Source organism: Bactrocera tryoni, unplaced genomic scaffold (genome assembly GCF_016617805.1).
Source record: "Bactrocera tryoni isolate S06 unplaced genomic scaffold, CSIRO_BtryS06_freeze2 scaffold_7, whole genome shotgun sequence".
NCBI classification, from domain to species: Eukaryota; Metazoa; Arthropoda; class Insecta; order Diptera; family Tephritidae; genus Bactrocera; species Bactrocera tryoni.
In genome coordinates, this window is record NW_024396366.1 from 19308116 (window position 1) to 19322609 (window position 14494).

A 14494-nucleotide genomic window follows, 5' to 3' on the forward strand; every position below is an offset into this window, starting at 1 on the left:
TCATCTCTTGATTTATTTGAATGAGTGCGAAGGAGAAAACATTATTGTCAATAGTGACAAAAGAAAATCCCAAAAAGGGTAATAAAAAACGATTGAAAGACGCATGTCATTCGTGATCGTACTATCGTAAAGGAGGCTCGTACAACAAGAAGGTAAGTGTATGTTTTTTTTAAATAATTTGCAAATAATTACTTCATTTGTTTTTATAGCATTGGAATTAGCAGCTGCAGCAATATCATCAGAAGCAGCAAATTTAAATTGTTAAGTAAGTATGTGAGAAAAAGTGTGTGTTGTTTGAAATTGGATTGCGCAGTTCAACATAATACGCAAAAATAATTACATATGTACATAAGTATGTATTTTATGCGTTCAAGGGGGCCTGCACAATCCAATATAATATGTGAAAACAAATGTTTGCCTTATATTTTAAATAATCAGATAATATTATTCTTTTATTTCAGATATTATTATGATTTTTATTTAATTATTCTTTCTTTTCAGATTTTATCACTATTTTTATTTAATTAATATTGGCTTTCAGAGTAAATTCTATTTGTATTTAATATATTTTATTCTTTCAGATAATATTAATCTTTCTTCAATGTAATTATTATTTATTTTCAGGTATTAATAATCTTTATTTTATTTTCAGGTATTTGTCTTTTATAATATTTTTCCACTCTTTTATTTTCAGGTTTTAAAAATTCTTTTCTTTATTTAATATTTTTTCAGATATTAAATATTTTTTAAATTAAATATATTTTTATTTCTATAAATTATAATAAATTTTATGTAAAAAAGTAAAAAATAAAATAAAATAAAAATTTTAAAAATTTAAAAGTTTTCTTTTAAATTTTAAAAGTAGGAATCAAAAAATGCAACCCGGCATCTGCTGTTTAAAATGCAACCCTGCATCAGCTATTTAAAAAGAGAAAATGTAACCCTGCATCAGCCGTCGATTGGGGATATTAGAGCAGGACAGATATACTTTTTTATATGACACTGCTGAATGAGCGCAACAAAGATGTATGATCACATGTATACCTACGTGACTGGGTAAAATATCTGCCAGGCTTAAGAAACATTCTATATGTTTACCACCATGTTACCCGCTAATTATCTGGTGTTTTACCCGCTCATGGTTGGCAGGGTATATGCTTCAATATCGTATCCGTAGTATTCCCTACACGAATTGAATGATAGAAACTAACACAATAGCAATTTTCTCACTAGCACAAATGCATAGACTTCAGAAATTATTGTATACCTATCCACAAGTAAGAAAGAGACGATTCAGATTATTTTCTTTCGGGCTATGATTACACGTGCAAAACACTAAATAGCTGATATAAACACAGTGTAGAGTCAGAGAAACTAAAAACATATGTTCTCTGGACATGCACTGTAGGTACATATATCAGCCGTTATTTATTCTTATTAAACGCGAAAATATAGTGGAAGAAGAAGAAAACAAGCGCAAACAAGTGTAATACTACATATGTTCGGACCGACACTGAAAACATTTTGAAAACACGTTTGTATGTTGTGGAACGTAAGTTGTTCGGACCGACAATTTGTGTTTTCGCTGAGTTTTCACTGACAGCTCACAAATTTATTTGTTTGATTACATTTGAGCAACGAGAATGGTAAGTTTTGAAATCCTTAATATTTGCTTATAATTATTACTAAAGATCGTGTTTTTTTAGAATTCTGAGAAAAAGATGTTAATTGCGAAAGCATTGGCTTTGAGAAGCCAAATAAATATCCTGCTCATCGACAATTCTTCAAGAGAACTATTGGAATGTCTTACTACTCAGCACCATGCCTTGGCAAAAAAGATAGCCGAGTTAAAGAAACAACATCTAATCGTATTAGATTTAATAAAAGACCTTGGGATGCCGATTAATTCATGTTGGACAAAAGTGTGTATATGTTCCTATTGATGGAAAAGTTTTCAATTATATATTATTAATTCCAGCAACGTAAGAATCAGTTTTGGGAACACGATTGCCAAAGAAACGGATCTGCTTTTTTTAAAGAGAATTTTCGCATGAACCGAAGTTCCTTTGATAAATTATGTGACATCCTCCGCCCGTTACAAAAAATGGATACAAATTACAGAAAAGCTATTCCTATCGAGAAAAGAGTGGCTATAACATTATTTGCTTTAGGGTCATCTGCAGAGTATCGTAGTATCGCCAACATGTTCGGTGTAGGAAAATCTACGGTTTGCGAAATTTTACTGGAATTTTGCACCGAAATCTGGAGATTACTGCAGCCATCCTGTTTTTAAATGTTGCCTCTAAACAGAGAAAATATAACCGAATTGGTGACTGGTGTCGAGGTAATTGGATTCCCACAATGCTTAGGAGCAATTGGTAATATTGGTTATAAAATCTTAAATTTGCGCTAATGTTCTAATAATTGTTTACAGACGGATGCCACATTGAGATTCATCCATCATCTGACGAAGCTGTTGATTATTATAATTATAAAGGATGGTATTCCACCGTTTTAATGGCATTAGTTGATGCTAAGTAAAGTCTAAAAACTCAATATATGTACATATGTATATGTACATAAGTAATGATTACAATGTATTTTCAGATACCGTTTTACTTACATAAACGTAGGAGGTCCCGGGCGATGTAATGACTCTCAAATTTATGAGACGTCATCACTTAAAAAAGAAATTTATAGTAGTCCTTTACTAAGCGAAATGTCTAGAGAAATTTCAGGAGTAAATGTGCCAGTATTCATTATTGGGGATTCGGCTTTTCGATTTAGCAAACAACTTATGAAACCGTATCCATTTAGCGTAAATCAAAATAATGGTGAGAAGGTATTTAACTACGCTCTTTCGAAAACACGTAGAGTTGTCGAAAATGCTTTTGGACACCTCAAGGCCCGCTTTCGACGCATCGGAAAAGGAATTGACAACTCTGTACGGAATGCCAACTCCATAATAAAAACAGGTTGCGTCCTTCACAATTTTTTTAAATGATAACAACGACACGCTAAACGCTAAATGGTTACGCGCTTTGGAAGAGTTGGAGACTAGACGCCAGAATCCGTGTGATATTTCATATGCATCTGACGACCCAATTAATGGAGAAATGATTCGGACAGCACTTTGTACATATTTGGGTAAGTACATGTGCATATTGTATCATAATATCTACATTTTACACAATTGCATATACATTAAATCAAAGATAAAGTTGTACACACCAAACAAAATTCAATTTTATTTTCCATATAAAAACTAATACATATCAACGTTAAAAATATATTATTAAACAGAAAATACTTATATTCATTAATTTTTTTATTTATTTAGAAATTGAAGTAATCGTTCATTTGTTTCTTTAGAATCTTTAATATATTGTTCCATCATTTCGGTTTTTTTATTATCATTTTCAACCATTTTTTTTGTCAAGTCCTTAATTTCTTTGCTGGTTTCAATGGATTGCTGACTTGCTTTTTCGAGCTGTTTTTCTATTTGTTCAAATTTTTTTAAGATTATGCTTTGAAAATTATTCCTTTTTTTATTAATAGCATCACTCGGCTCGGGAGACGGTACTGGTACCGAAGAAGTATCGCTTGGCGACATCGGCATAGCTGAGGGCGATGGTAGGCAAACCGGTGATGACAATGGCGATGCAGCAACGAATGTAGAAGACGCAGCCGTTTCCACCGAAATTTGGAGTGGTTCGGAGTTAGTAGAACCTTTTTAAAAATGTATATATGTATGTAAATATAAATAATATATTGAATTACAAAACAAATGTTTCTTACTTTGAAAACTTTCCTCCACTAAGCTCTCGGCATTGTAGCTGACGTACGGCAACAGTACGGCTCTCATTTTATCGTAAAGTGGCCACTGCGAGGGAGAACCGCCAGTTGACCCGACTGCTGTCTCCTCCTGTAAAACATGATATATATGTAAAAGCTCTATTTTTTCTTAATTTTATTTAATTACATACCTATATCTTTGTGAAAGATTGTGCATTTTCGATTTTATTTCACTCGTCGTGAAATGCACACCTTGTTGCTGCAACTCCATTGCCATTTCCTCCACTATGTGGCTGTTTTTCTTAGGACCGCGAAAAGCACTTATTTTGTTCTGCCACAATTCAATTAGAAGGGCTTCTGCCCTATCACTCCAACAACTTCTTTTTTTATATTTTTGTTTTTCCATTTTCGAAATATATATCAATTGACAGCTGTATTTTATATGGAATGAAAACAAATATCAAGTGACAATTTAGGGCCGGCAAAATATGTCTTCCAAAAAAATCGATTAAACTAGAGCAGGCACCGATTATAATGAGTGGAATGTAAGTTTTCAAGAAGTTTTCAGCGAAAACTGTGTTTTCGTTTGACAGATTTTACATGGACGAAAACACAAGTTTTCGTGCGAAAACCAGTTTTTCCCACGAAAACATGTTTTCGTTGTCGGTCCGAACATAGTATAAACAAGTGCAAGCAAGTGAAATAAAATTTTTAAATTTAAAAATTTCGAAGTGGAATATATTTTATAACATTAAAAAAATAAGTGAAATGAAAAGAGACATTTTGCTAATTGTCTTTCAAAAGAAAAAAGACATTCCAGTCCAACATAAAAGTTATAAACAAATATTTAAAAGGGGAAAGTGAAAATGAAAGTGGAAGTGTAAGTTCTAGTGCATTTTTTGAAAGGATTCCTCTTGTAAGTAATAGGGAACCTGATCCTTCAATGGTAGGTTCAGTAGTAGGATGGATTATGAAAGTGATGCTAGTGATACTTTGAGCTTTTCTAGCGATGTAGGTACTGATTCTGAGCCCGAAGCGTCCACCTCTATAGGGTTTAGTGTCGTTTTAGAAAATAATGACGAAATAAATAAATGTAATGAAATTCGTGGGCTATCAGAAACAACATATCGCAAATCGCTAACATCTTCTAAAAACATTGCGCAAAGTAGGTGTTGATGGTATGCCACAATCTGTAAAAACACTACTAAATATTAGTAAGGAAAAAATAAATGTGACTAATATGCAAGATGGAGAATTTTTGTACGTAGGAATTCAGAACTATTTTGTTTCAAGTCCGTTTAATTACTTGGAAGGGAAAAATGAGGTTTATTTAGATATAGGAGTTGATGGGTTAAAATTGTACATAAGTTCAAACAGGGTATTATGGCCCATCTTGGGTTCAGTTGTAGGTTTCCCTAATATAAGCCCGTTTATGATAGCATGCTATTCCGGGTTCAAGAAGCCAAGTAATATAGATCAATTCATGTCCGAATTTTGTGTCGAGGTCGTGTTGCTAAGGGCAACCGGCATTAAAGTTGGATTTAAGCCAAACGTTTTAAAATTTAACACTCGTCCTTTTGTTTGTGACTCCCCAGCGAGGGCTTTTGTAACAGGTGTTATATCACACAACGGGAAAAATGGTTGTCCAAAATGCTGCCAGGAAGGTACTTACCAAAAAAATAGAATAAGTTTCCAAAAAAACGTCGGTTCCTTAAGATCGGATACAACGTTTATGTTACGTTCAAATCCTGCGCATCATTTGGAAGATTTCAAATTCAAAAAGAGCATTTTGGAAGAATCAGATTTTGGGATGGTTTCTCAGTTTCCCCTTGATAGTATGCACTTAGTCGACTTAGGAGTAACAAAGAAATTACTTAAACTTGCAACAAAAAAGGCCAATCATACTATTATTAACGAAAAGCTTGACTATGTCTCTAAATTTATCCCATCAGAGTTTGGCCGCATATCTAGAAGTTTAGATGAGATTCATAGTTGGAAATCGACAGAGTTTAGGCAGTTTTTGCTTTATTCTGGTATATTCGTTCTTAAAGATTGTATCAGTACCGATCAATACTATCACTTCCTGCTGCTACATAGTAGTATTAGACTTTTGTCAAATGAAAAATGGCACCGAATTGAAGCCGATATTGCCCAACAAATGCTAACAGATTTCGTCAATATTTTTGGAATTTTATATGGTGATGAATTGGTTAGCTTTAATATTCATGGACTACTTCACTTGGCAGATTGCGTAAAACAGTTTGGACCATTAGATTCTTATTCAGCGTATCGTTTCGAAAACTATATACAGAATATAAAAAAAATTGTAAATAAACCCAATTAAATTCTACAGCAAATATATCTTAGACTTGATGAAAAACAGGGTATTGAATCAAATTCAGAGGATGTGCCAAAATTTGCATCATTTGATTTAAATTCCAACAAGCAGAAAGATAGTTTTTGTTTTAGTGGGTTGACAGGACCAATGAAGGTATTTAATGTCATAAAGTCTCAACAGTCTTATGAAATTGTCTGCAAAGTTTTCAGAAAGACTGAAAACTACTTTAATGAACCTGTAGAATCGTCAAGTGGCCTTGGGATTGTAGTCGCAAATGAGTTAGATGAAGAAGTGGTAACAGTTCCTATCGAAGACATTGATTTCAAATACTTTTGTATTCCTATCGAAGAGAAATATTTGCTAATACCAATTTTACACCATTTTTTTAACACATTTTCCCATTAACCACTGATTTGCACATTCCACTTTCAATTCCACAACTTTTAAATTTAATATACAATTTTGGTTTTACTAATATAACCAAAACTTGTTTATAAATGCAATATAATAAAAAACATAATAACAAATATAAAGCATCATAAAAAATATACAGTATTGTTCATATGTTAAGCAACAAACTCCAAATGTAATATGTTGAACGACATTTTAATCCGGATCGAAAAACTACCAACCAGATCGATCATGTTGTGATAGATGGAAGACACGTCTCCAGTGTTTTAGATGTGCGTAAGCGCTCCGAGGTCCTAACATCGACTCGGACCACTATCTTGTTGCATTGCTTAGATTGCACCCGCCTCCTGTGCAGCAAAAAACGCGCGCCACCAAACACAAGGAAGGTTCGACGTCGAGAAGCTTGCAATCACAACAGACAGCCGAACGATTTTCACTACTCGGCTTGCACTGCTGCACTCTCTAGGAGAGCACTCGTCAACCAACTCGGTATAAGATAACTGTGGGACGGAATTTCAAACTCCTTACGTACAGCTGCAACCGAAACCATTGGTGTTCGGAAAGTGCAAAAGAACAGCTGGTACGACGAGGAGTGCCGTGTCGCAGCGGAGAGAAAACAGGCTGCCTACCTCGCAACGTTACGATCGACCACTACACGTGCGGGATGGGATAGATACCGAGAGTTGAAGAGGGAAGCGAGACGCATTTGTAGACAAAAGAAGAAAGAGGCTGAAATGCGTGAGTACGAAGAGCTTGATAAGCTGGCCGACAGGGGTAATGCTCGAAAATTCTACGAAAAAATGCGGCGGCTTACAGAAGGTTTCAAGACCGGAGCGTATTCCTGTAGAACCCCCAAAGGTGATCTATTCACTGATGCCCAGATCATACTTAAATTATGGAGGGAACACTTCTCCAGCCTGCTGAATGGCAGTGAACACACAACACCAGGAGAAGGAGAACCCGATTCCCCAATCGATGACAAAGGAGCAGACGTTCCATTACCCGACCATGAAGAAGTTCGAATAGCAATTGCCCGCCTCAAGAACAACAAAGCGGCGGGGGCCGACGGACTACCGGCCGAGCTATTCAAACATGGCGGCGAAGAACTAATAGGGAGAGCATGCATCAGGCTTCTTTGTAAAATATGGTCGGACGAAAGCATGCCCAACGATTGGAATTCTAATTGTGCTATGCCCAATCCATAAAAAAGGAGACCCACAATCACCCGCCAACTACCGTGGGATTAGCCTCCTCACACATCGCATATAAGGTTCTATCGAGCGTGTATTGTGTGAAAGATTAAAGCCCACCGTCAACAAACTGATTGGACCTTATCAGTGTGGCTTTAGACCTGGCAAATCAACAACCGACCAGATATTCATCATGCGCCAAATCTTGCGGAAAAAGGAGCCATGAAAGGAGAATCGAGCACACACCACCTCTTCGTCGATTTCAGAAGCTGCTTTCGACGGCACCCGAAAGGGAGCTGCTTGTACAGCGCGCGATGTCTGAATTTGGTATCCCCGCAAAACTAATACGGCTGTGTAAACTGACGTTGAGTAACACCAAAAGCTCCGTCAGGATCGGGAAGGACCTCTCCGAGCCGTTCGATACCAAACGAGGTTTCAGACAAGGCGATTCCCTATCGTGCGACTTTTTTAACCTGCTTTTGGAGAAAATAGTTCGAGCCGCAGAACTAAATAGAGAAGATACCATCTTCTATAAGAGTGTACAGCTGTTGGCGTATGCCGATGATATTGATATCATCGGCCTCAACACCCGCGCCGTTAGTTCTGCTTTCTCCAGGCTGGACAAGGAAGCACAGAAAATGGGTCTGGCAGTGATCGAGGGCAAGACGAAATATCTCCTGTCATCAAACAAACACTAGTCGCTTTCGCGACTTGGCTCTCACGTCACTGTTGACAGTCATAACTTTGAAGTCGTAGATAATTTCGTCTATCTTGGAACCAGCGTAAACACCACCAACAATGTCAGCCTAGAAATCCAACGCAGGATAACTCTTGCCAACAGGTGCTACTTCGGACTGAGTAGGCAATTGAGAAGCAAAGTCCTCTCTCGACAAACAAAACCAAACTCTATAAGTCACTCATAATTCCCGTCCTGCTGTATGGTGCAGAGTCTTGGACGATGTCAACAACGGATGAGTCGACATTGCGAGTTTTCGAGAGAAAAGTTCTGCGAAAGATTTATGGTCCTTTGCGCATTAGCCACGGCGAATACCGCATTCGATGGAACGATGAGCTGTACGAGATATACGACGACATCGACATAGTTCAGCGAATTAAAAGACAGCGGCTACGCTGGCTAGGTCATGTTGTCCGGATGGACGAAAACACTCCAGCTCTGAAAATATTCGACGGTACCCGCCGGGGAAGCAGAGGAAGAGGAAGACCTCCACTCCGTTGGAAGGACCAAGTGGAGAAGGACCTGGCTTCGCTTGGAATATCCAATTGGCGCCACGTAGCGAAAAGAAGAAACGACTGGCGCGCTGTTGTTAACTCGGCTATAATCGCTTAAGCGGTTTCTACGCCAATTAAGAAGAAGAAGTATATTTTTATGATGTTAACCTAATATAATTATGCTGTTCACAGTTAAATGTTATCTAGCATGTTAAATTTCCCAGGTGGCAATATTCCCATATTTACCAACGTGGTATCTATTTTGTTTTTGTTTTACGTGAAAAACAATTTCACCACTATTCCCACTGTGTTGAGCTTGTTTATTAATTGTGGTAAACTGGCATCTCTTATCAGCTGACTTTATTTACATTTGAAAATGGAATCTGATGGAAGCAAAATTGTAAGTAAAATTAAAATATGTAATAAAAGTGTAAATGTAAATAAAATAATGCCAAATTTATGTTTTAGACCAAACCAAAACGTGTACGCAATGCACCGTACAGGAAATGGAGCAATGAGGAGCAACAAAAATTAATTACCTACATGCGAGACAACCGTCCGATTGAAAAACGGACAGCACAGGTGTATTACAAAAAATTTTCAGAAACACAAAATCTGCGGTTGGATTGGTCTTTAGTGAGGCTAAAGGCAAGGCACTTGCGCCAATGCTATACAAAGGCACGAGCTTGACAGAATTCGACCGGAGCAGGTGCCATGCAAGACGGCGAATCAACTGAAAGTAATTTGAAAATAAATTGTTTGGTATAAAATTATAATAAATTATATTTCTAGGTATAATTTTGAGAACTTGTCCTTTTTTCTACGATTTGGAAGATATATTTGGCTATAAAGAGTGTCAATCCAATGCCCTTGTTTTGGACACAGAAGCCTTAGAAAACAACTCGGCGTCCACCACAGACGATGTCGACGCCGGAAGCAGTGCAAATGTAGCTACCACAACTGAAGATATTTTTCAAGAAGTCGGTCCAGAATCTACATGCAACACAATAAATCGGAAAGGTATTTATTCGCGGACAGGTGTTGTCGATGTGCTTACTATGCACACAGGTTTAATTAAGGTGAAGCAACAAAAATTGGAGATGGAATTAAAAATTAAAGATAGGGAGCTATCTTTAAAAGAAAAAGAATTTGATTTACAATAGCAAAAGTTTTTATTTGAAAAAGAAAAATGCAATTCAGAAGAGAGAATAAGAATACTAGGAATTGAAATGAAGGAAAAATTGGCTTTAAGAGAGCTTGAAATGAAGGAACGAATAGCAATGGAAGAATTAAAAATTAAAAAATAAAACTATACATATATACTACATAAAATTAAATAATTATATCTTTATTGTTTACAAAATGTGATAGAGCTCTTCTTAGGTCGTCGTGCTCATAAATTTCTTGTGGGAAGTCTGTTTCTTCTTGACTTTCTAAACTAGAATTTTCGTTTAAGTTAAATTGTAGCAACATGTTGTGAAGGATACAACATGCCAAAATCCATCTACAACAATTTTTATAATTAGTTTCGTTCGTTAATCGGAACCGTAGTTCTTTTAAACTGCAAAATTTTTCTTTTAATTTCCCAAAACAATTTTCTATACGTACTCTATATTTAGAGAAATATTGATTGAATTTATCTCTCATTTCTTTTGACTGCTCAGTACTGTTTTGTCGAAAAGGTGTAATAAGATGTTGGCTCAGCGGATATGCCGAATCGCCAGCAATCCATTCCCGATGAGAAAAATAATTTTGTGGGTTTTCACCTATTGCAGATTCGGCAAAAATTTTAGCATCATGCACGCTTCTTCGGTATCCTATTGTCGCTTGTCTAATTCTTAGTGAATAGTCACATACTACTTGCATTTTTATGGCATACTGTTTTTTGCGAGAGAAGTATAGTTCGTGATCTTTTGAAGGAGCCTCTGCTAATCTGATTTCAGTACCGTCAACATAGCCAATACATCCTGGAAGCTCTTCCATTGTTTTTGTGACAATCTTTCGTCTTTCTTCTATAGATGGCCAACATAAAAATGTAGATTTTAAATTAATCAATGCGGTGATAACCCGCTCTGTCACTTTGGTAACTGTTCCGCCATCGCCTATTCCGAACAATGTTGCAATCTTTCTAATAGAGGCACTCTCTCCACTTGATCCCAGACGGAAAAGTGTTATCTTTAGTTGAAGATGTATTGGTAATTGTGGAACACAATTTTTGTTTTGGAAAACAGGGTCCTGCTTGATTAAGGATAATATATAGTTGAACTCAAAGACTTCTATGCGCAACATTTGTCGCATGCGGCAACTATCAAATCTGGGAAGAACATTATTGACCCATTGCGAAGATTTTGGTATACCCAAATGGGTACTTCTCCGATTAGCTATAATAAGCGCTGCATCAATGGCAAAATTTATTAGGATATCGTCATCCTCTTCGTCACTGCCTTTAACAAAATTGTAAAAAATAACTTCGGTAGGTAATTTTATGTAATAAGTACATACTAGAATCATTAGCGGTTATGTCCAGTATACATTTGTAGCTGAGTGCCTTAAAAATTAATTTGCTATAAAACTAACTTTGTGCGCTCACAGTTTAAATGTCAAATATCGGGCAAAGTTGCCACATGAAATTTCCCATAAACTGTGAATACAGTAAATATAATATAATAATAATTTAATTATTATATATACAAATGAGTTACATATTCGAGACGCAAAATGAAGGTGGTAAGTTAAAAGGAAAATACCACTTTTACACCATCTTTTTAACACAGGACATGAATTTGTCCTTCGATTTTGGGTTACAAATTATGAAACAAAAATTATCAATTCAAATTTTTAGGTACAAAAAGTGGTTATAATCGAAAAGTGAACCATATGATTGCATTACATAGTGGCTCATTTTATTAAAAATTCAAACAGAAAAATCCTTTTACATTGCGTGTTTTATAACGCAAAACGATGACTGCCAAGTTCTGCGAATCTTTCGATGACTTCTTCGGCGGTGATTTCGATGTCATGATGCGTATGAAGCAACGCTAATCCAACTAGTCTTTCTTGAAGCATGGTCGTCCTAAGCCATGTTTTGATGCGGCGAAGATAAGAGAAAGAACGTTCAGAGCTCGCGGTTGTTACAGGAAGTGCACAGAATACTCGAAGATAGGTGTGGATTGTTGGGAATATGTCGACATCACATTTTCTTAATGTTTCCAGTGCAGAAGTTGGAATTTTGCGGCCTTCAATTTTTTGTTGCTGCTGCCAGTGACATTGCCAGAAGCTTAATTCACCTTTGAATTTCAATTTTTGTACGCTTTTTTCATCATCCAGAAGATTCCCAAATCTTTCTATCAAGCATCCGATTATATCATCGATTTCGTTTTCTTTTAAAAGACTTGCTTTTTCTGGGAGCAACACACTCAATTGGTAACCATTCTTGTGAAAAATGAGCTTCCAAATCTTCTTTGATGATATGTAGCAGAGGTATGTGGACAGAGACCGTGTAGTAATCTTCCCAAGTTTTCACGTCGTAATTTTTGCGTTTCGTTTGTCGACTACATGTTCTCGGTTTCGCTTCGTCAACATCGAGTTTTTCCGCCATTTTCTTGGCTTCTTAATAAATCAATCGGAATGTTTCATCAACTATTTCCCTCTTTTTTTCCAACGTGGCAAGCAACGTCCCAGTCATTTTTGATGCCTTCGCCAAATCAATTGCTTCCTTTTGAAGAAATACGCTGAGCGAATGGATGAGCGGTAGAATGTCGCTGAGACAGAAGAGCCCGACGATAAATTCGAACTTGCACAAAGCCGATACGAGAATTGTTGCTTTGCCTGCTGTTTCAATGTTCTTCCACTCACTGATTTTTGACAAAGCTTCGATGATCAACGGTAACTTCGTAACAAATTGAAGGACAGCATCGTGACTCTCTACCCATCTTGTTTCACGCAACTGAACAATTTTTTCACCAAGTATCTTTGCTAACTGACACTGGCAACGTTTTCAATTAATCGTACTTTCACTGACTGTGAAATACTGTTGTTGAGTTTGTGCGAGAAACACGGAGTCATGACAGCATTTTTTGCTTCTTTTCGAATTTCGTTGACTGCTCCGATATCTGACAGAATGACTGCACATCCATCAGTCCCTATCGAAGCGCATTTCTCCATTCGGAGATTCATTTTCTTCATGTCTCCAAGAACAATCCCCCCGATGGCAGATCCACTTAGAGACAATTTTTCATCGGTTCGGTGCATTTTTTCCACCAGTCCTGTAAGCCATTAATCCATTTTCATCCTCGCTTTCTTCTGATTCTGTGCCCTCCGCGAGAGTATTCTTCGAAAGTTGACCGAATGCGTCCAAAAAAGATACAAAGTCTTCTCGTATGCATGCTTCGCCAGAAGAAAAATCAACATATCTGAGTACAACGTTAATCTGTAACGAAAAACATTATTCTTCTGTAAATTTCTGTTTATTTTCTTGGGAACAACCACTATCCGTTAGTTCAGACAATAGGCATCAATTATTATATTTTTACGGAAATCCTACTTCTACGTAATAATTGGCAGGATGAAAGTATTAACTGAGCTTTTCCCGACAGATCTGGAGATTCATCGAAAACAATCGTGTAAAACTCAGCACGAGCCACTCGTTGCAAAATTTTGTCCAGTATCTCTGCCCTGCAGCATTCAATTAGTTAATTCTGAATCGTTTTACTGATATAGGTCGCTCTTGAAGATGTGCTCCCAAGGTAATGCTCCAGAGTTGTGTCACCTGAATCGATTCCGAATCTCAGCAAAGCCCTGAAATTCCCTTCGTTTTGCACGGGCGTTTTATTTTTTCGAATATCTGCGTCATCTCTATGCCAACGAAGTGGGATGTTCTGCTTTCCACAAAAAATTACCGTTTTCACATTGGGGATGAGTCGTTTTCTGTTCTCTTGCGTTTGCGAAAGATGTTTTTCGTCGAGAAGATTACGGACGCTTCGTTGTGGATTGTGATAGTCTCTCACGAAGTCCTTCCCCGTTGCCATTGCATTCTTATGGTACATATTTTGAGAATGAATGTCTAACACACTCTTGATCCCAACCAAATTTTTGAAATCAGTCAACGGCTGCGTGACAAGTACCCCAAGCGGAGTATTTCCCCGATAACCTCCTTGATTTCAAGGCGTAAACCATGGACAATATTTGCAGAATAGCCCTTTCCACACGTCAGATAGTACGAGCTGCTCTGCATGAGAATCCAAGTGTTCGGAAGAGACGTAGTGTTTTATTTCTTTTCCAGAAACAACTCTCGACGAAAATGGGAAAGTATAATTTTTTGGAGGAGTCCAAGGATTTTCAAGCAAAATTTGTTTCACATGATCGTCAATTTTTTGTCCCACGAAATTACCAACATCATTGGAAATGTTTACAGCAATGGTAGAAACTTTCGCAATGTCGGAGTTTTTAGACGAAGACGGTGTTTCGCTGCCCGAATTGCCAGTGCCTTCATCATGTTAAGCTGTCAAACCGGTTTAACAGCTTAGCGAAG

At 36.9% G+C, this 14494-nt stretch overlaps 1 pseudogene; it reads left to right on the forward strand.

Annotated features, from left to right (window-relative positions):
• The first annotated feature begins 9250 nt into the window (after positions 1–9250).
• On the forward strand, positions 9251–10271 carry LOC120781743 (annotated as a pseudogene).
• Positions 10272–14494: the final 4223 nt, after the last annotated feature.